This window comes from Leptonychotes weddellii, chromosome 9 (genome assembly GCF_054177405.1).
Source record: "Leptonychotes weddellii isolate Sample4059 chromosome 9, ASM5417740v2, whole genome shotgun sequence".
Taxonomy (NCBI): Eukaryota; Metazoa; Chordata; class Mammalia; order Carnivora; family Phocidae; genus Leptonychotes; species Leptonychotes weddellii.
In genome coordinates this window covers 89740347-89757954 of record NC_138377.1, presented here as the reverse complement: position 1 = coordinate 89757954, position 17608 = coordinate 89740347, and positions in this window count along the sequence as shown.

Genomic DNA, 17608 nt, shown 5'->3' with positions numbered 1-17608 from the left:
AACAATGGGAGTATATTATGGGTTAGTTTTTGAATTGTGAGGCTGAGACTTATTAGTTCTTGGTTGAATTTTATGAGTTTGATCATTAATAAGACTCAGTTACCTTCATCATAATGGAATACAAATAATAATCATAAAAATTAAATGGAGACTATTATTAATATACAGCTCCAATTTAGTCATAGAACCAAAGAATCTTCAGGCCAACAGGAACTTTTGAGATTACTTATTCCATCTTTTCACTTTAGAAATAAGGAAACAAATGCACGGATAAGTTAACTTTGTGCCTAAGATCAATCACATAGCTAGATAATAAAAACCAAATTTTTGTTTTTGTGGGGGTTTTTTGGGGGGGGGGTTGGTGTTTAGGGAGAAAGCTGGAAAAAATCAGAATTTATGCAATTTATGGGTTCTGTTTAGAAGTCATGTGTCATTTAGTCTATATGGGATAAATTTGCTACCTACTAGAAAATTTAATAACTGCTTACTTAAAAAATTTTTTTGTGTTCCTCATTCCTTTTTATAGATTTGACTTATCATTTGGTGTTATTTCCCTTCCAACTGAGGAACTTCTTTTATCATTTCTTTTAGTGCAGGTCTCCAGGTAATCAATCTCTCAGTTTTAGTTTATCTGAAAATGACTTTATTTTGCCTTTATCCCTAACTATTGACAATGTTTTTCTCTCTGTACTTTAACAGTATCGCTTCATCATCTCCTGGCCTTTGTTACTCTGAGAGAAGTTAGCTGTCATTCACATTGTTGCTTCTCGTGTAAGGAGTGTGTGGGTTTTTTCTGGCTGCTTTCAAGATTCTTCTCTCTATCTTTGGATTTTAGAGAATTGACTGTGGTGTGCCTATGTATGATTTTCTTTGTATTTATCCTGCCTGAGGTGTGTTGAGCTTCTTAGATCTGTAAGTTAATGTCTTTCACCACATTTAGGAAGTTTTCAGTCATTCCGCCAAATGTATTTTTATGGCCCATCCTCTCTCCCTTGTCCTTCTGAAACTTCCTATTCATGTATGTTAGACTGTTTGATGGTCTACAGTGCTCAGGTTTCAGAGGCTGTGTTCACTTTTCTTCATTTTTTTCTCTCTGTTTTTAAGATTAGATACTTTCTACTGATCCATCACAGACTCTCTCCTGTCATCTCCAAGCTGCTGTTAAGCTCAAACAGTAATTTTTTTTCATTGTAGTCATTTTTCTTTTCAACTCTAGGCTTTCCATCTGGTTCATTTTTATAGTTTCTTTTTCCCACTGAGTTTCCATATGTATTCATTTATTATGTATATAAGTCTTTCAGTTCCTCGAATATATTTATAGTACCTTCTTTAAAGTCCTTATCTGCTAAATGCATCATCTGAGTATTCTTGGGGTGAGCTTCCATTGACTGCTTTTCTTTTCCTGAGTATGGGTTAAATTTTACTCATTCTTTGCATGTCTAGTAACTTTTTGTTAGGTAATAGATAATATGAATAACTGTTGCTGAGACCCTAGATTCTGTTATGTTCCTCTGAAGATAAATTATTTCAGCAGCCAGTTAATTTGGCTGGTCTCAAACTCTAGCTCTGTCTTCGGGGTGGTCAGCAGCAGCTAAAGTCTCTTTTCTGTTGTTTCATCTTTCAGTTGCTGCTTTGTATTGGGCCCCTTGAGATCTCCTTCATACATGCATAGTTTAGCAGTCAGCCAAAGATTCAGGCAGATTTTATATACCGATTTGTGACTCGTTCCCTCTGCAGTTCCCACCCTTCCAGACTTTCTTCCCTAACTTTCTTATTCCTCTTCCAACCCTGACTTTATTCTCTGACAGCTTAAGATATCCAGAGCCAAAAACTGACTGGAGAGTGCTCTCAGGCAAAATTTCCTAAATCCACAAATTTTACCAAGTGGAGGCCGTGTCTGTCACGGTGAAGACTGTATTCCAGTTTTCTGTCTGCTTTTGGTTGCACTCCATTGTCATCAAATCATTTTTTAAGACTAATTTTGTGTAGACATTTTAATTGTTATCTGCAGGAGGATTAGTGGACCATTGCCAGAAGCCAGTAGTGTGTATATTTACATTTAGATTTTTCAAAACATATTGACTCTGTATCACAGCTCAGTGAGGCAAAACTAGTATTACAGATAAGGAAATAGACTCGTGGGGGGGTGGGGGTGAATGACTTGCCCAAGTTCACCCAGCTTTGTACTAGCTGAACTAGCCATGGAAGCCAGAGCCCCTGACTTTGGCCCCAGGCTCAATTCCACAGTTGGTGTTGTGCACATTTGATTCTAAATGAGCCAGACTTTTCCGATGCCAAAGCTTCTATTGCATTCTGTTCCTACTACACACTACTAAACAAACAAATGACAATGTTGGCTTTTTGAAGATTTTTGGTCCAAAAGAAGGATCTGGGGCCTCCATGGGTCACAGAGATCTCTAAGAAGACTGTGCCATGCCGGTGTTGGAAGCAAAATACCTGGAGCAATCCTAGAGCCAACTGATACCTGCAAGCCCCAGCATGCATGATTGTGAAACTGAAGCCAGTCCAGAAGTTTCTTTTTGGGGAAGTCATATACAACCATGACAGGAATGTTATGTGTTAACCTATCCAGGACTACCTATTAAAAATTTTAGTGTAACAGAACTGAAAACTCAACCTGCATCAGCCCTTGTGGTTGGGGAGGGTGTTTTGCTCCCCTCTCTCCTGGGGACTTAGTGCAAAGTATCTGTAGGTTGACATTACAGGAAGACAAGAGTAGTTCTCAAGCCAGGGTCTGCATAGATATTTTCAAATACATCTACAACCTTCTCTACTCTCCAGGTTCTAGATATAAGTTTTCTACACCTCTCTCAGTCCTGGATGTTCCTCAGGCCATGATGCTACATCAAGTTTTAGTCATCTTCCAGCTTCTTGAGAGAAATATCATTCTCTATTAGCCCTCCCAACCAGTTCCCACCCAGTTCCTCCCTTTCACATCAACGTTTGTATTTAGCCAAGGTTTCTCAAAGTGTGGTCTTAGAAAACCTGCAGCAAGATCACAGGTGGGTCTGGAGATCTACGGCAAAGCACTATAGTGCTTTATAGAACTATGGTGACTGTAGTTAATAACACTGGATGTATACTTGAACGTTGCTATGAGAATAGAGCTTTAATGTTCTCACCCTAACAATAGCAACAACAAAATGGTAATTATGTGAGGTGAAGGATGTGTTAACTAACCTTATTGTGATAAACCTTTTAGAATATGTATGTGCATCAAATCACTGTTGTGTACACCTTAAACTTCCACAATGTTTTATGTTGATTACAACTCAATAAAGCTGGAGGGAGGGGTGCCTAGGTGGCCCAGTTGGTTAAGCACCGACTCTTGGTTTGGGCTCAGGTCGTGATCTCAGAGTCCTGAGATTGAGCTCCACACTGGGCTCCGTGCTGAGTGCCGAGTCTACTTGAGATTCTCTCTCACTCTCCTTCTGACCTTCCCACTCATGATCTCTCTCTCTCAAATAAATAAATGAATCTTTAAAAAAACAAACAAATAAATAAACAAAGCCGGAGGGAAAGATCATGGGTGGGCACATATATTTAAAATGCAGGTTCTCAGGTACCACTCCAGTTATAAGAAATTAAAAATTAGGGCGCCTGGGTGGCTCAGTTGGTTAAGCGACTGCCTTCAGCTCAGGTCATGATCCTGGAGTCCCGGGATCGAGTCCCGCATCGGGCTCCCTGCTCAGCGGGGAGCCTCTCTCTCTGACCCTCCCCCTCTCATGCTCTCTATCTCATTCTCTCTCTCAAATAAATAAATAAAATCTTTAAAAAAAAAGAAATTAAAAATTAAACACTCCAGTGTTTGTGCCCAGGAATCTGCCATGCAGCAAGGGATCCAGGTGATTTCAGTACTCATGAAAGTCACAGAACCACTGATCTGGGTGAAATGAGGAATACTAAGAGCAATCTAAAGTCTAAAGACTGACCTATATGAGCCATGTGCCTTCTCACTTGGGGACATCTGTTCGTTCTTAGTTCTTTCTTTCTTGTGTTCTTCCTTTCTTTCTTTCTTTCTATTTTTCATGTACTTATTTTAATTTTTGGTCACAGGTTCTCAGATGGAAAAACGTGATTCTTAAAAATCAATTCTGTCTCCAGCCCTAATCAGCTTATCATCTGGGTTGCTGTGATGTTCAAGGAGACTACCCCTGCCCTTTCTTTGGCTGAGCCTGTCACACTGTGTACTCTCAAGAAGCTCCTTTTCCTGTAGTTACTCAGTTCATGCTACCCACATTTATGAAATGCTTTTTACATGCAAGGAACTATGTCCGAGGGGCCAGAGGTAGACGCACCTCAAAGCTAATAAAGCTTAAACTTCAGAACTCCTCACTTGCGTGGGTTTTTTCCAAGGTCCTGGGAGGACATAATATGTTCTCATGGTTATATGTTTCTGTGATATTTGTAAAAGTTACAGTTTTAAGTTCTTTTTCTTAAAGAAAGTACCCCAACTTGGATAAGCTTCAGCCACCATCCTGAACGTATATTTGCCCCTGTAAAGAGCTTATAAGTAAGCAGCGTGAGAAAGAGACATACACATGAATGATTAAAATACAATGTGGTAGGTGCAATGTGGACCCTCTTCTGGGTATTCTGGGAACATATTTGTGAGAAGGAAGGTGATCAGGGAAGACTTCCTGGAGGAGGAGATGCCTGATGTTGGCCATGAAGTGGAGGAAGGAAGACTCTTCCAAAGAAATAGCTTGAGCAGAGTTAGAGGTGAGCTATATCAAGGGGAGGGGTGAGATATTAAAGCACTTTGTTATTTGAGGGCATTTCCTTTAGGTGAGGGGAAACTCCAGTAACAGGATGGTGAAGAGATTCCATTTCCAGTAAACTATATGGACTGTGAGGCTGTGTTCCCCAGAGCACACCTGATCCTCAGCATCCTGGAGCCCAGCTGGCCCCTCTACTTGAGCTTTAGGAGACCTATTAGTTGACTACATCAGTAATTGTTCTTCAAGGAAAAATAACCCTTTTACTCTTCACTTCTTCTCCCATATCCCTCCAACCCTTCTATACTGTCAGCCTTGCAAATCAATATTTCATTTTGAAGAGCCTTGTTTGATGCCAGTTCTGCTTATTTGCTTCCCAGCCACTGTGGGTAATGCTTTGTAGGTCTGTCAGTATGTAAATTAAACCAAGCATAGATAGCTTTGTGTTGCTTAATGTTCAGCTGATAAAAATTAATGTGGTGTGAAATGAGCATTTTATCTGACTGCAGATACAGTGACGGACTTAATTAGACAGGCAGAGGGAAAATGTTATTAAGCAAGATGGGGGCTTTTTCCTAGAAGGGGGCCCCAACACTCAGACAGAAGGTTCAGAAGGGCCGTGGGTGTGGCCAGGGTGCCCAGGCTGAGGCAGGATCAGAGCGAGGAGGCAGGGAGGGTGCCCTCTTTAAGCGGTCAGCCCCACAGTGCTGATGGCTGTGTGGATCCTGCCTGGGTAGGAGGGGAAGGATGCACAGGCCAAGCCAGGCCGGCCACTTCCAGCTCGCTGCAAAGTGCACACATCAGCATTTGCTGGGGCGGCTGCTTCTTGGTGCAACATCCACTGCCATTGCTAGAGAAAGTAGTTTCGTTCTTAAGCAAGGAAGAGCAAGAGGACAGGCCAAGCAGCACCCCACTCGGCAGTCAACCAGGGCAGCTAGGAACCCCAGTCTCTGACTAAGATGTCTTGAGCTGGAAGTGTTCCCCCTGCCCAGCCACAGTCTGCCTCCCCCGCTCAACTGCATGCTTCTTGGGGTCGCGGATGTCTTGCTCATCATGGTGACCGCAATGCTGAGCACATGGATGCTTCATAAATGTCAGTGGAATGAATGAATGCACGTGATGCTCCCTCTGCCTGAAATCTCTTCCTGCCCACGCTTCTAGCCTCTTGACCTCATACACTGCTGAGCGTCTTTCCCATCTCAGCTCAAATGTCACATCTTGACCAGAGCTGCTCCTGCCTCCCTGACAAGATCAGTCCCCCAGACAGACTCTTGAGACACCTTATACTTTTCCTTCACAGCACCTCCCAAATTTATGATGAACTATTTGTGTGCCTGCCACCCTCACTAGACTGTGAACTCCTCTAGAGTAGGGACTGGGCTCTTCCGCCACAGTATCCCCAGCACCCCAGGGTGCCCAGCACAACCGGGTGTGAATGAATGAATGAATGAATGGTCTTTCTGATACCTAGGAGATTCCTATTCTTTCATCAGTACCTTGTTTCAGAAAGGTTTCCTAGGCACCCCGGCAGAGTTTCTCCTTCCTCTGAGTTCCCATAGCACTTTGTATATTGCAGTGATAGGCTTGCCAAAGGGCGGCCCTAATCTTGGTTTATATACTATTTTAACCTATTAGGATATAGCTCCTTGAGAGAAGTCATGGGGTCTTATTCAGCTTTACAGCCTCAGTACTTAGCACAGCACCTGGTTTTTGTAAGTGCTCGGTATGGGACTGCGGAACTAGTAAAAAGCAAGCAAACAATTATAAGTATCCCTGGGTTAAACAGTATTTCAGTTAAATGCACAAATCCTTTGCCACTTACATAGGCTCTCCCATCCCACCCCTTGCCAAGGGACACCCAGAAAGATGACCACCGCTGTGAGGCTGTGAGGAAATGCCATGTTTACTGGATCCTTCGTGATTCCTCTTACCATTTGATGAAGGTATAACCTTTGCAGATGGTACGAGAGGGACTTACGCAGTGTTTAATCCCATGCCTGCTCCGTCCACCTCTCAGCTCCCAAAATTTGTAGCAGCTGCTTAAGCAGCAGCAGGGCCTGCTGTTTTGATAGCCCCATGTGGTCACCCAGCACTTCTCCCCGATTACCCTGCGAGGTCTCATTTGATGAGCCAACCCTACCTTTAGAGCGTTGCAGGACTTACTATAGACTTGCTCTCTGCTCCTCGTTTGCAAAATGGGATGACTTTGCATTTTGAGAGAGGTAGACTAGAGGGCTTGAGTATCGTCAGACTACACTGATGAGGTTCCACTCACACCCCACCCAGTGGTTCCCAAGTCACCCTATCCTGAGAAAGGCCATGGTTCTTGTTCTGTGATTATGCAGGACTCTCCACACCTCTGCTCATAAGGTTGCTAAATAATTATCACACACTGAGACTCCCAGGAGGGAGCTGCCCCTGAGTGAGGGCTGGATCCAGTCAGGTGAGCATCGGGAAGGGAGGAGACTTCCTGTTTGTTTGCCAAACCCAGGTGAGACAGGGCCTTAGAACCATTAGGGAAATAGCCAAACTCAGGGCAGATAGTTCTACAGATGAATCTGCCCCTTTCCCCCCTTTCTCCTGGTCCTCTGTCATCACAAAGCTGCTCAATATTCCTGCTTCAGGGTGGCCATCCTCTGGGTGGCCCTGATGACAGGAGGCTGGTCTTCCCCCACCCCCCGGAAGAGTCCCCTTCTCTGTCTGCCTGCCTGCCACTGGACTGTGCCCCTAAATTGGCCCAACCCACTCCTGTGGCATAAGCCCCACCTCACCCAAGAGGATTGCTTCCATCATGTTTTTCTAGGAAGGCCCAAGACCCTTTATAGAGGTGGCCAAAGAGGTGGTTCCTTGTCGGGAAAAAGTGATACCAATATTTACCTTTTTAAGGCATTTTCCTTTATGTTGTCTGGTTTTATCTTCTGATCATTTAGCAAAAGGCACACTGATGGTATCACAGTTGACAAATGGGGCGATGGAGGGACAGAAAAGTTTAGTGATTTGTCCAAGGCAGTATGTGCCATCTGGAAGTCACTTGGATTCACCGATGGCATGGGCAGCCCAGCTCTCAACCATGGTGATGTCCTTTATGTGTGAAAATGGTATCTCCAGCTGATGAAACCCTCAGAGGCCTGGAACCATGACTTTTACCTTGTTCCACAGGATGCCATGCAAAGGCAGGTCATTAACAAGAGATTTTGGTGAGGTTAATTGTCAAGGATTCATTCGCTCCACTCATGTAGTGCTTAAATAGTTCCTGAGCACCTGCCAGGCAAGGTGCTGGGGATAGGATGGACAGCAAACACAGAGTGCCTGTTCTGAGGAGCTAGTAGTCTTGTGGGGGAGATGGAGTATATCAAATTGTCACCAGATAAATGTAAAATAACAACAATGACAAGTGTGATGAAGGATATGTCCTCTGAGAATACGTCGTAGGGGATTTGTCTCACATGAAAGTGAGCAAAGTTTCCCTGAGGAAGGAATGATCAGAAACATGAATAGGACTGAACCAGGCAAAGGGAATATCATGTGCAAAGGCCCTGTGGAGAGATGAAGAATATGTGTTTGAGGAACTGGGTGAAGGCTATAAGGACGGAGCCCAGAAACACAGGAAAAGCAGCATGAGATGCAGCTGGAAAGGTAGATGTGGGATCTTATGTAAGCTTTTTACACAATAATAGGCAGAACATCTGACGTTTCTTTGTGCCACATGTGACATAATTTGCAAATTAATTTGCTCAAAAGAATACACGGGGTCATCCTGGCAGTTAAACTGTCTCTTTCTCCCTTCATGCCTCACTTGCTAACAGTTAAAATTCAAGCCCCTTCTCCATTTACCTCTTCATTTATTTAAAATATTTATCACTGGAAAGGGGAGGCTGGAAGTTCCCCGTCTTTGTTTGCATCAGTGGCCACAGAAGAAAAGCACACAGGTTTCAAACCCACATGGGTCCCCCTGCTGGGCGTCTGATAAACCATTTGAGGGTGTGGATCAAGCCTGTTAGAAAGATGCTCACTGATGTTTACGTTTCAAGTGCGTGAAACCAGACATTGAAACTGTTCATTAAAAATTCCTATGCTCAAGCAGACAAAGAAAAATCATTTCAGAAGCTCCGTAATGAATGTACAAGCGGGTACAGGTTATCTTGTCAAACACAATAATCATGAGTCAATGCAAACGGATGCTGCTTGTATTTGATTTTGCCTTCTGCTGAAGCACGCTGACAGCTGCCTCTGGCCCTCCACCTCCCTGGGTGGGAGGACCCGGTCTTTTGCTTTGTGATCCCCTCTGGCCAGGGCAGAGGTAGGGGCGGCATGTAAATAGGAGCAGCGGCCAGTCAGGGAGTAAGGTGGCAAAAGTGAAATGAACACACACGCAGGCACGTTCCCGTGACCCATACACAATGACACAGCTAGGGTGCCGGGGAGGGGGTGAGAAGTATTGCTGCACTGTCGAGGACTGCTCAAGTCCAACAGCTGTTACATGGCAGAGCCGGGATTCTAATCCAGTCTTCTGAACCTACATCAAGAGCTTTCTTCTCAGTTCCACAACCGTCCTTCAGATTTTACTGCACTTTGTCCAACTACAGACTAGAGTTTAACAACAGTATACTCAATGCTGTGTTAGTCACCAAGCACAAGGACGAGTAAGGCAGTGGTTTCTGAGCAAAGACGTTCACAACTCAGTAGGGCAGACAGACACATACAGTGATGGAAGTAAAGTGCTATAATAATCGTACGGCACATTTGGAAGACTCAAGGGGACCAGAACTTGCTGTGAAACTGTTTGGTGTGTCCCACTGAGAATGTCCAAAATCTCCATCTTTCTGTTGAATGGGGCTCTAAGGGGGATGTGTGTAATATAGTTTAATTTCACCAACATTTTGGAGGCCAATATACGGTTCCTATATTTTACTGCAAAGAAATGACAGGAACAAAATATAACCCCCATCTGTTGTCACCATCTTCTCCCAAAAGGATGGAGTTTTAACATCAAAAAATTAGAGAGGACATTATCTTAGAGTAGGGAATAATTTTTTTTTTACTGTGGAAAATACTTAACTTCATGAAAGCTCATTATATTATCCTTATTTGCCCCAGTTGAACACAGTGAAAGCCAAAACACAGACCTGCCCACACTGTTTGCTGACAGGCTTGGGGAAGCGGCTGATGGGTAGCAAAGAATGGCCACCCTTGGTTTGACCTGAAGTCATTGAGTTAAAACAGTTGTGCAACTGGTTCATTATCATGAATGGAGATTCACTTCTTTGCCAGTCCTTCCAGGATGATCAGTCACATGGACCCGAGTTTCCTTAATTTCAGGATGGATAAAAGACAGATTGTTGATCTGGAGAGTTCTGAAGCCCTGGCACCAAGTTTTCACAGGCTCTCTCTGGAGGTGCTTCCAGCATCTGAATGGATGTGAGCTAATATGGCGGGTGTGAGGGGGAGCAGAGCCCCATTTTAACACCTTTCCAAGCCATCCCATTTGGGAAAATGAAAGAGGTTCTCTCAAAGGGGTAAGAGTCAAAGGCCAAGGACCTGGCTCAGACTACAGTCAGGATGCAAGGTTTTAAGCCCTCCTCCAGTAACCCAGCATGATCTCGGTGACCCTCTGTATTTCATTATTTTTGTTTGGGAAATCCTTAATAAAAGCCCCTTTGCACAGACGATCTCTGGGCAGGAAACTAGTTGTCTGATGGGCCTCCTGGTACATTCTCTAGAAGACTCTTAATTTATTTTACATATTAAAAAAGATCAAGAAAAACATTGAAGTAAATCCTATCATCCTAGTGATCTTAGATCTTAAGTTTACCCCTCATGTCTTCTGCACTTTAATAGTTGTGTAATATTCCATTGTCGATATGCATTAATTTGTTAAGCCATCCCTAGTTACTGAACCTTAGGCTCCTTCTGAAATTTTGTGGTATGTGTGTGATTAGATTTGATCATTAGAGACAGTGCTACAGTTTGTGTAGCTTTTTGCCTCTATCAGATTATTTCTTTAGTATAAATTCCCAGGAGAAGGATTACTGGCTCAGAGTAAGCACATCTTTATGATTCTTGTTACACATTGCCTTATTTCTTTCGAGAGGAATTATGCTGATTTAACTTTGAGCATTTGAGTCCATCAGTCCTACTGCAGCCTGACCAGCATTAGGGTATTATTTAGTTAGTAAAACTAAAATGCTACCTTTTCGAAGTTACTTTAATTTGCATTTTTATTGCTAGCAGGGATGAACCTTTTCCCACATGTTTACTTACTCAGTACTATTCATCAAGGGCCACATGTGGGGCGGGGAGTATGGATGGGCTCATTGCTGGAGGGGCAGATGACAGCTGTAGATGAGTCCATAGGAATAAAACTTGATTTCTGTGATATGAAGGGACTGCGTATCATATGACTACCTTCACAGCTGAGAAAATGGATGGTTGTAACTCTATGGGCAAAAGAAACAGACTCCCCATGCAAAGTAAACAGCCAATGGGGGCACTCGTTCATTTACCCTGTTGTCCTCATTGAAAGGTCTCAAGGAGCTTCCGGAAGGCCATCAGCTGCAGGTCTTTCATTCTTTACAGTTGTCCACATTAAGACTTGAGAGGCAAACGAATAGTGGCAAAACTTAGGACGAGTACACTTCCTTAGCTGGAATCGTGCATTAACCTTCACGTGCTCCTCCTCACCGAGTTGGGTCTACGGAAAACCGTTGTACAACAGGCACATTTTAAGCCTGAATAAACTCACTGCCTACAAGAGTCTGAGCCCTGTTCCCTCTGCTGACCTCCCCACCCACAGCTGACCAGACTCAAATGCGTGGGATTTGAAGATTGTGGAACTAAATGGGAAACAAACGGTGCCAAACTCTCAATTCTCTGGAAGGTTTCAAAGTCTGTTTTCTTCACATTTTGCTAATAGTGCCTTTCCTGCTCACCACACCCCCACCCCCGTCTCCCCCTCCGGGGAGGCACTCAGCCCAGTGGTTATATAACTGTGACTTGACGCCACAGCCAAGGTACGGGAGCTCGGTTCACTGAACTGTGGCAAGGCTTACGTTCTCCTCCCTGCACTTGCCAGGGAGGAGTACAGTTAGAGGATAAATAGATGACTTCCGGTTACAGCTCAGCTGCCGCTGACTCCATGGGCTGGCTGGGCCACTCCATGCTGCCCGAACGGTGGTAAGCAGGCCAAGCAGAGACCCACCCTGGGGGCCTGAAATAAATGCCTCTCAGGTACCAAATTAAGCCCCAGCATGAGGAATCTGGGCTGGTTAAGTTTTTTTCCCCTTCAAGAGAGTGGCCTCAACTGAGTCTTCAGGCTGCTTGGGCGTGCAAGTCAAGGGAGGGAGATTCCTTAACACCAGTTTTGAAACCTGTGGCCCCCGTGATGCCGAGTCCACTCTCACCTGGTACAGTGTTGACCTAGCAAGAGGAAGGGCTGCGCTCAGCTCTCTCCACTCCTCCGCAGCACAGCCAGCTAGACTGAGCGCCCTACAGGCCCGAGCCCCCACGTACCTCCTGTGCGCTTAAGAAGCAGAAGCAGAATAAGACAGGTATGTAAATTTGGCTTGCTGAATCAGAAAGGCCCAGCCTTATAGATTTTGAGACCTTTGAGAGGTTAGGTTAGCCTTCTAAATCTCAGGTTCCCCATCTGTAAAATGGGATTGTGTATAATAACACAATCCACCTGATGCGGCTGTTGCAAGGATGAAATGAGGTATGGGTCAGAGAGCTCTGGAAATATTGCATGACCTGTGGAAAGAGGCAAATCAAAATCACTTTTAATCATAGCACTTTTTCATTCTTTACCCCTCCCTTGCTAGACTGGATGACCCTAGCATGTAGGGACTATATCTGCTTCATCCCGGGACTGCTAAAATCAAGCACAGTTCCTGACGTACAGTGAGCCCTCAGTACGTTTGGTGCACGCATGGCTGCGTGGATGCAAGCTGTCTTAGGAAACTTAGACCCAGGGATCGTGGATGCAGCAGGATGGGGCTGGTTTCCTTTTGATTTTTTTAAAATACTTTTTTCATTCTAAGTTATTTTGGGGTCAGTGCTATAATCCCTAATCCTGCTCATCTATCAAATAAATTGTTTCTTTTGAGTCCATTTAAATAAAAATAAGAATAAAGGATTTCTTGTTTTAAACCAGTTGCTCTGTGACTCTTGACCTTGGAGTCGTGGGTTCGAGCCCCACGTTGTGGGCATAGAGAGATTCCTTAAAAATAAAATAGGTGCTCACATGAAATATCAAGTAAAACTAAATTACTAATTGAACAATGATGCTGGTTGGAAGCAATTACCTGAGGAGCCCTGCCCTATTCTTTTTAGGACTCTCTCTCTTTATGTTTCCTGATGGGTAATGTAACTCACATGTAGGCACTCACAGTCTACACTGTGCTCCTGAGACCAGCCCAGTGGGTCCCAGACCTGTCTGCACAACAGAATTACAAATGGGGCTTTTTTTACTTAATACCCCCATCTCATCCTACTCCTGGGGAGGCATTCTTAAGGGTGAAATAGACATGAGCATTTTCAAAAGTTCTCCCAAAGGTCCTGGTAAGCAGCCAGGGTTGAGATCCACTAGGCTAAATTTTTTCACACCCAGCATGGTAGCAAAGAAAGAAATTTCTCTCCATTTTTCTTGAAATTCCCATATTCATTATGGCTTAGTTGAAACTCCTCCTCCTACCATCTCCTCACCTTACAGACACATTTCACGTGTATTCTGTGAAGTATGACTATCGTTGCTTTCAAAAGCACTTTACTTAGATGTCTAAAAATTTGCTGAAAACCCCCAAGAGCTTTGGAAAACCTGTATCCACATGTTTTTGATAAGGGAAAGCTAAAATCTGAAATGTCCCCACCCTCTCGATGGAGGCAAACTTCCTTAGTGCATTTAAGCACACAGATACCCCCCACCTCACCCCCGCTCCTGGTCTGGGTCTCACTTGACCATGCCACAACAATACAAAGAATATCAGAAAGAATTCATCAGTTCAAGGCAAGTTGTGAACCATTTCATGGTTGTCAGAAACTCCATTGCTAGAACTGTTTTGAGAAAAAACTTGCACACTTTCCTACAAAGTGTCCACCAGCTTGGTCTTTGTCAAAGATTAGCCAATGGGTTTATATAGTGAAAGGTTACAGAGGGTGTTGGTCTGTTCATCTTTCTCTCTCATCTATCTCCTTGTGCCAAGCAGCATTCTCCTTACGCAGTCCTGCTACTTACATCTTCCACAGCTGCAGGTGTAAGGTGCAGTGAGCAGTCTGGATTGAAGACAACCTCCATAGCAGAGGTAGCCTAGTAAAACTCAAGCCCGTGGTTCACGGAGTCTTATTAGACAGAGGTGTTAGACAGGCTCAGGCATTTAAATGACCTGCAGGTGAGCCTTTGATCTGAGCTCCTTTCAGTTGTGTTGGAGGAAGGCAATCCCAAAACTGAGCGTGGAAGTCGGGGGGAAACTGTGCCGAGCTGAGAGAGACTGCTCTGACCACTGCAGAGAGCCGTCTAAGCTGGGCTCAGGTTCTTGATCCAGGGACGGGGTTTTCATCAGTTTTTGTAGAAGGGGAAGAGTCACACGAGCCCTGGCTGTACATGGGAAGCCAAATGGTTCATTCTTTCGCCGGCTCAAGTCCATCTGGGCTTGAAACTAGTCACTCATGCTCCCACCTAAATGTTCTCATCTATAAAATGGGGCTAGCTCATACCTCACACAGTGTTAGGAGGGGGAATTGATTAATTAACGTTTACAATCTGCTTTGAACTTGGAAAGGATTCCCTGGAAGTTGTTATTAAGCCTGTATCATTTTTACTTTGAGTTCTGGGGTGTGTCTAAACCTGAAATTCAAAGGAAACTTCACAGTTTGTGGCACACCCCCCCCCAAGGGAGAGATAAAGTGCAATAAGATTAATGCAAATTCCCTGGAAATGGCTACCCTTTAACCAGTACAGTGTGTTCTCTGTGGTGCTCTAGAGGGATCATGAAGCAGAAAGGAAAGAAGAGTAGCCATCTTCCAAGCGAAGAAGCAGGAAGCAGCAGTTCTTCGAACTGAGGGGGGGTATGGTGGGGAGGACTTTTTTCTTTGGTAAAGGGAGCCTTCAGTTCTCAGAAAAAATTTAGTTTCTGGCCCCTCCACCTTCATTAAGTCCCTGAGGAAGGCAAACAGAGAGACTGCCAGGCAGAAGGGTTTGCACGTAAGGTATTAAAGTATACTCAACCTAATTTAGTTTGTAGCCGTCTTAATTTATCCTGTTGTCACTCAGCAGCAAACCACGATGTACAGACACTTGTCTGCAACCAGGTAATTGGACTGTGTGATGAGGCAAGGTTCAGTGCCAAAGTAACACACAGCAGAGAGCATGTTAATGGGCACTGGCTCTGGCGAGCCAGGGTCTTTAACCCTTCTGTTTGAATAGCGAGAGAAAGATGGGTCCTCCTGTGTGGGAAAAACAAAGTAGTGATAACCTAATCCTATTAGAGAACCTTTGTAAACCGTAAAGATAACAAGCCTGTGCCTGGCTCTTCAATAAGCCAGATCAAAAATTATTAACCACATTGATTTCTGAGCACTGACCATTCCCCCCAAATGTCGTTTGGGATAATTGTTTCTTACTGAAGAAACAACAACCTGTGATAGGTATCAATACCAGGCCCGTGTGGTTGCATTAGATTTTTCTTGCCGGAGGCTGTGGCTTGAGTTTTAAGTCAATTGAGTCTATACAACAGAAGCTCGTATTGACTATTGGATTAAACGGTAAGTCAATTTGTTTTTCTGGATTCAATATTCAAGGATGCAAGAGAGCAAAGAGATCCTCCAGATGTGCTTTTGTGCGGCCGTTGTAACCCACTCACATTGTTGTGATGCTTTCTAAGCCATTTGAAATAGCATTTGCACACCCGTTGCTCAGCAGTTCAATACGCGCCTTGACTATCAGTGTTTTACCCATTCGCCGTGCTGGCGAGATGGCTGTTTGATTCTCGGTTCTCCAAAGTGCCTATCACAGGTGAGCGCCTGGACTCTGGCCCCAGGGACTCTCAGCACCTCACCTTTCAGAGTAAATGCCTGCTCTGCTGAGTAAGGATGTCTAAACGAAGGTGTAATCCACTTGGGAGCTGCAGCCCACAGCGCCAAGGGGAGGGGAGCCAACTTTAATTTCTTTCCCATGAATGATCAAATTTAGCATCTTAATATTGAGTGGGACCAGGTAGGGTTATGCCATCTTAGGGCGAGAAGTGATGTAGTGCACACTCATTAAATATTTGAATCTAATCAAGCTTAACTTGGATGGAGAAGCTGAGGCCCAGGGGGAAGGGTGATTTGCCCAGCGTCACACAGCTGAGTGCGCAACACTGAGTCTTTAACTAGGGTCACAACCGCCACAAACTGTGAAGTTTCCTTTGAATTTCAGGTTTAGTCTTTAACTAGTCTCCTTATGTATACCTAGACCAGTGAATTTTCCATGATACCATGAGGCTTCTCCTTATGAAGAAGAGATATATCTGTATTTATTAGCTCAGGGGGAAACAGATATGGGTTTTCTTTTGAGCTAATGTTCCAGGTTTCTGTCTCTGGTTTTTTTCAGCTCTTCACTTAACCTCCACCTTAACTGGAGGACACTTTGTTAGAGAGGAGCAAGCTGTGTAGATGCTTGTACTTTTTTTGTTGTTTTGTTTTCACTACTTAAAGGGTCCCCAGTGTTGTAGAGTAGAACTGCTTTAAAAAAAAATAAAAAAGATTTATTTATTTTAGAGAGAGAGCGTCGGGGGGAAGGGCAGAGGGAGAGGAAGAGAGAGACTCCCTGCTGAGCACGGAGCCCATTGCAGGGCTCCATCTCACGACCTTGAGAGGAAACCAAGAGTCGGACTCTCAACCGAATGAGGCACCCAGGCACCCCGAGAACTCCTTTTAATGACTAACATTCGTTTCTTCATTTGGTAAATATCTATTCAGCAGCACCTACTATTAACCAGCAATGGTTCTGAGTACTAAGAGCATCCTAGCAGCCATAAACAAGTATCCACGACTTTGAGTTGTTTATTTTCCTGCAGGGAGAACACAGACAATTAGCAATAAATATAAGAAATAAGGAAATTGTATAGTGTGTTAGAAAGTGATAAGTGCTAAAAAGGGAACAGGTAGGGGAGGCAGATTGCAGGTTTTAATAGGGTGGCTGGAATAGGACTACATCCAGAGACAGTAATTGCACCGTTATTGGTAAAGTGTCTTAGACACTGGTTGGTGCAGATAAAGATTCAGACTTTACACGAACTCCACTCCCCCAGACAGATCTGGACCCAAAACTTTGGGGACTCCACACCTGATCTCTGTTTTCTGTATCTGTGACTCATTTGTACCCCTTTTGGCTGGGGGATCTATGCTCTGCCATCTCAGTTCAGTTTGCATAATTTAAAAGCAGCAGGAAAAGCACGTGTATTTCAGTCAAGTCCACTTGTGAAGTCTTTGATGGCTCCCTTCTTTCTTCCTCCCCAGCACTCAGCTCTTGGGTAGTGCTCCAAGCTCCAAGCTCCCCAGCCCTTTGCTCCCTGCCGGGCAGCTTCTAACATCTCCAAAGTTGCCCTATTCTATTTCCTTCTCCTGAAAACTTTGCTAGGAGATTGCCTAGCCATCTGGTAGACTAATGACAGTTGAAGGGAAGTGGCTGATACACTGTAACACATCCCTCCTGGGTGACATTGGCACTTGAACTGTAATAACAATAGCAAAGACATATATCCCTTCTTTTGATGTAGGCCAGGTACTGTTCTCATCATTTGCTAATACTAATTCATTTAATACAACAGCCATACAATACTGTAATTATCCTCATTTTACTAGTAATGAAACTGAGGCACAGAGCAACTTGCCCA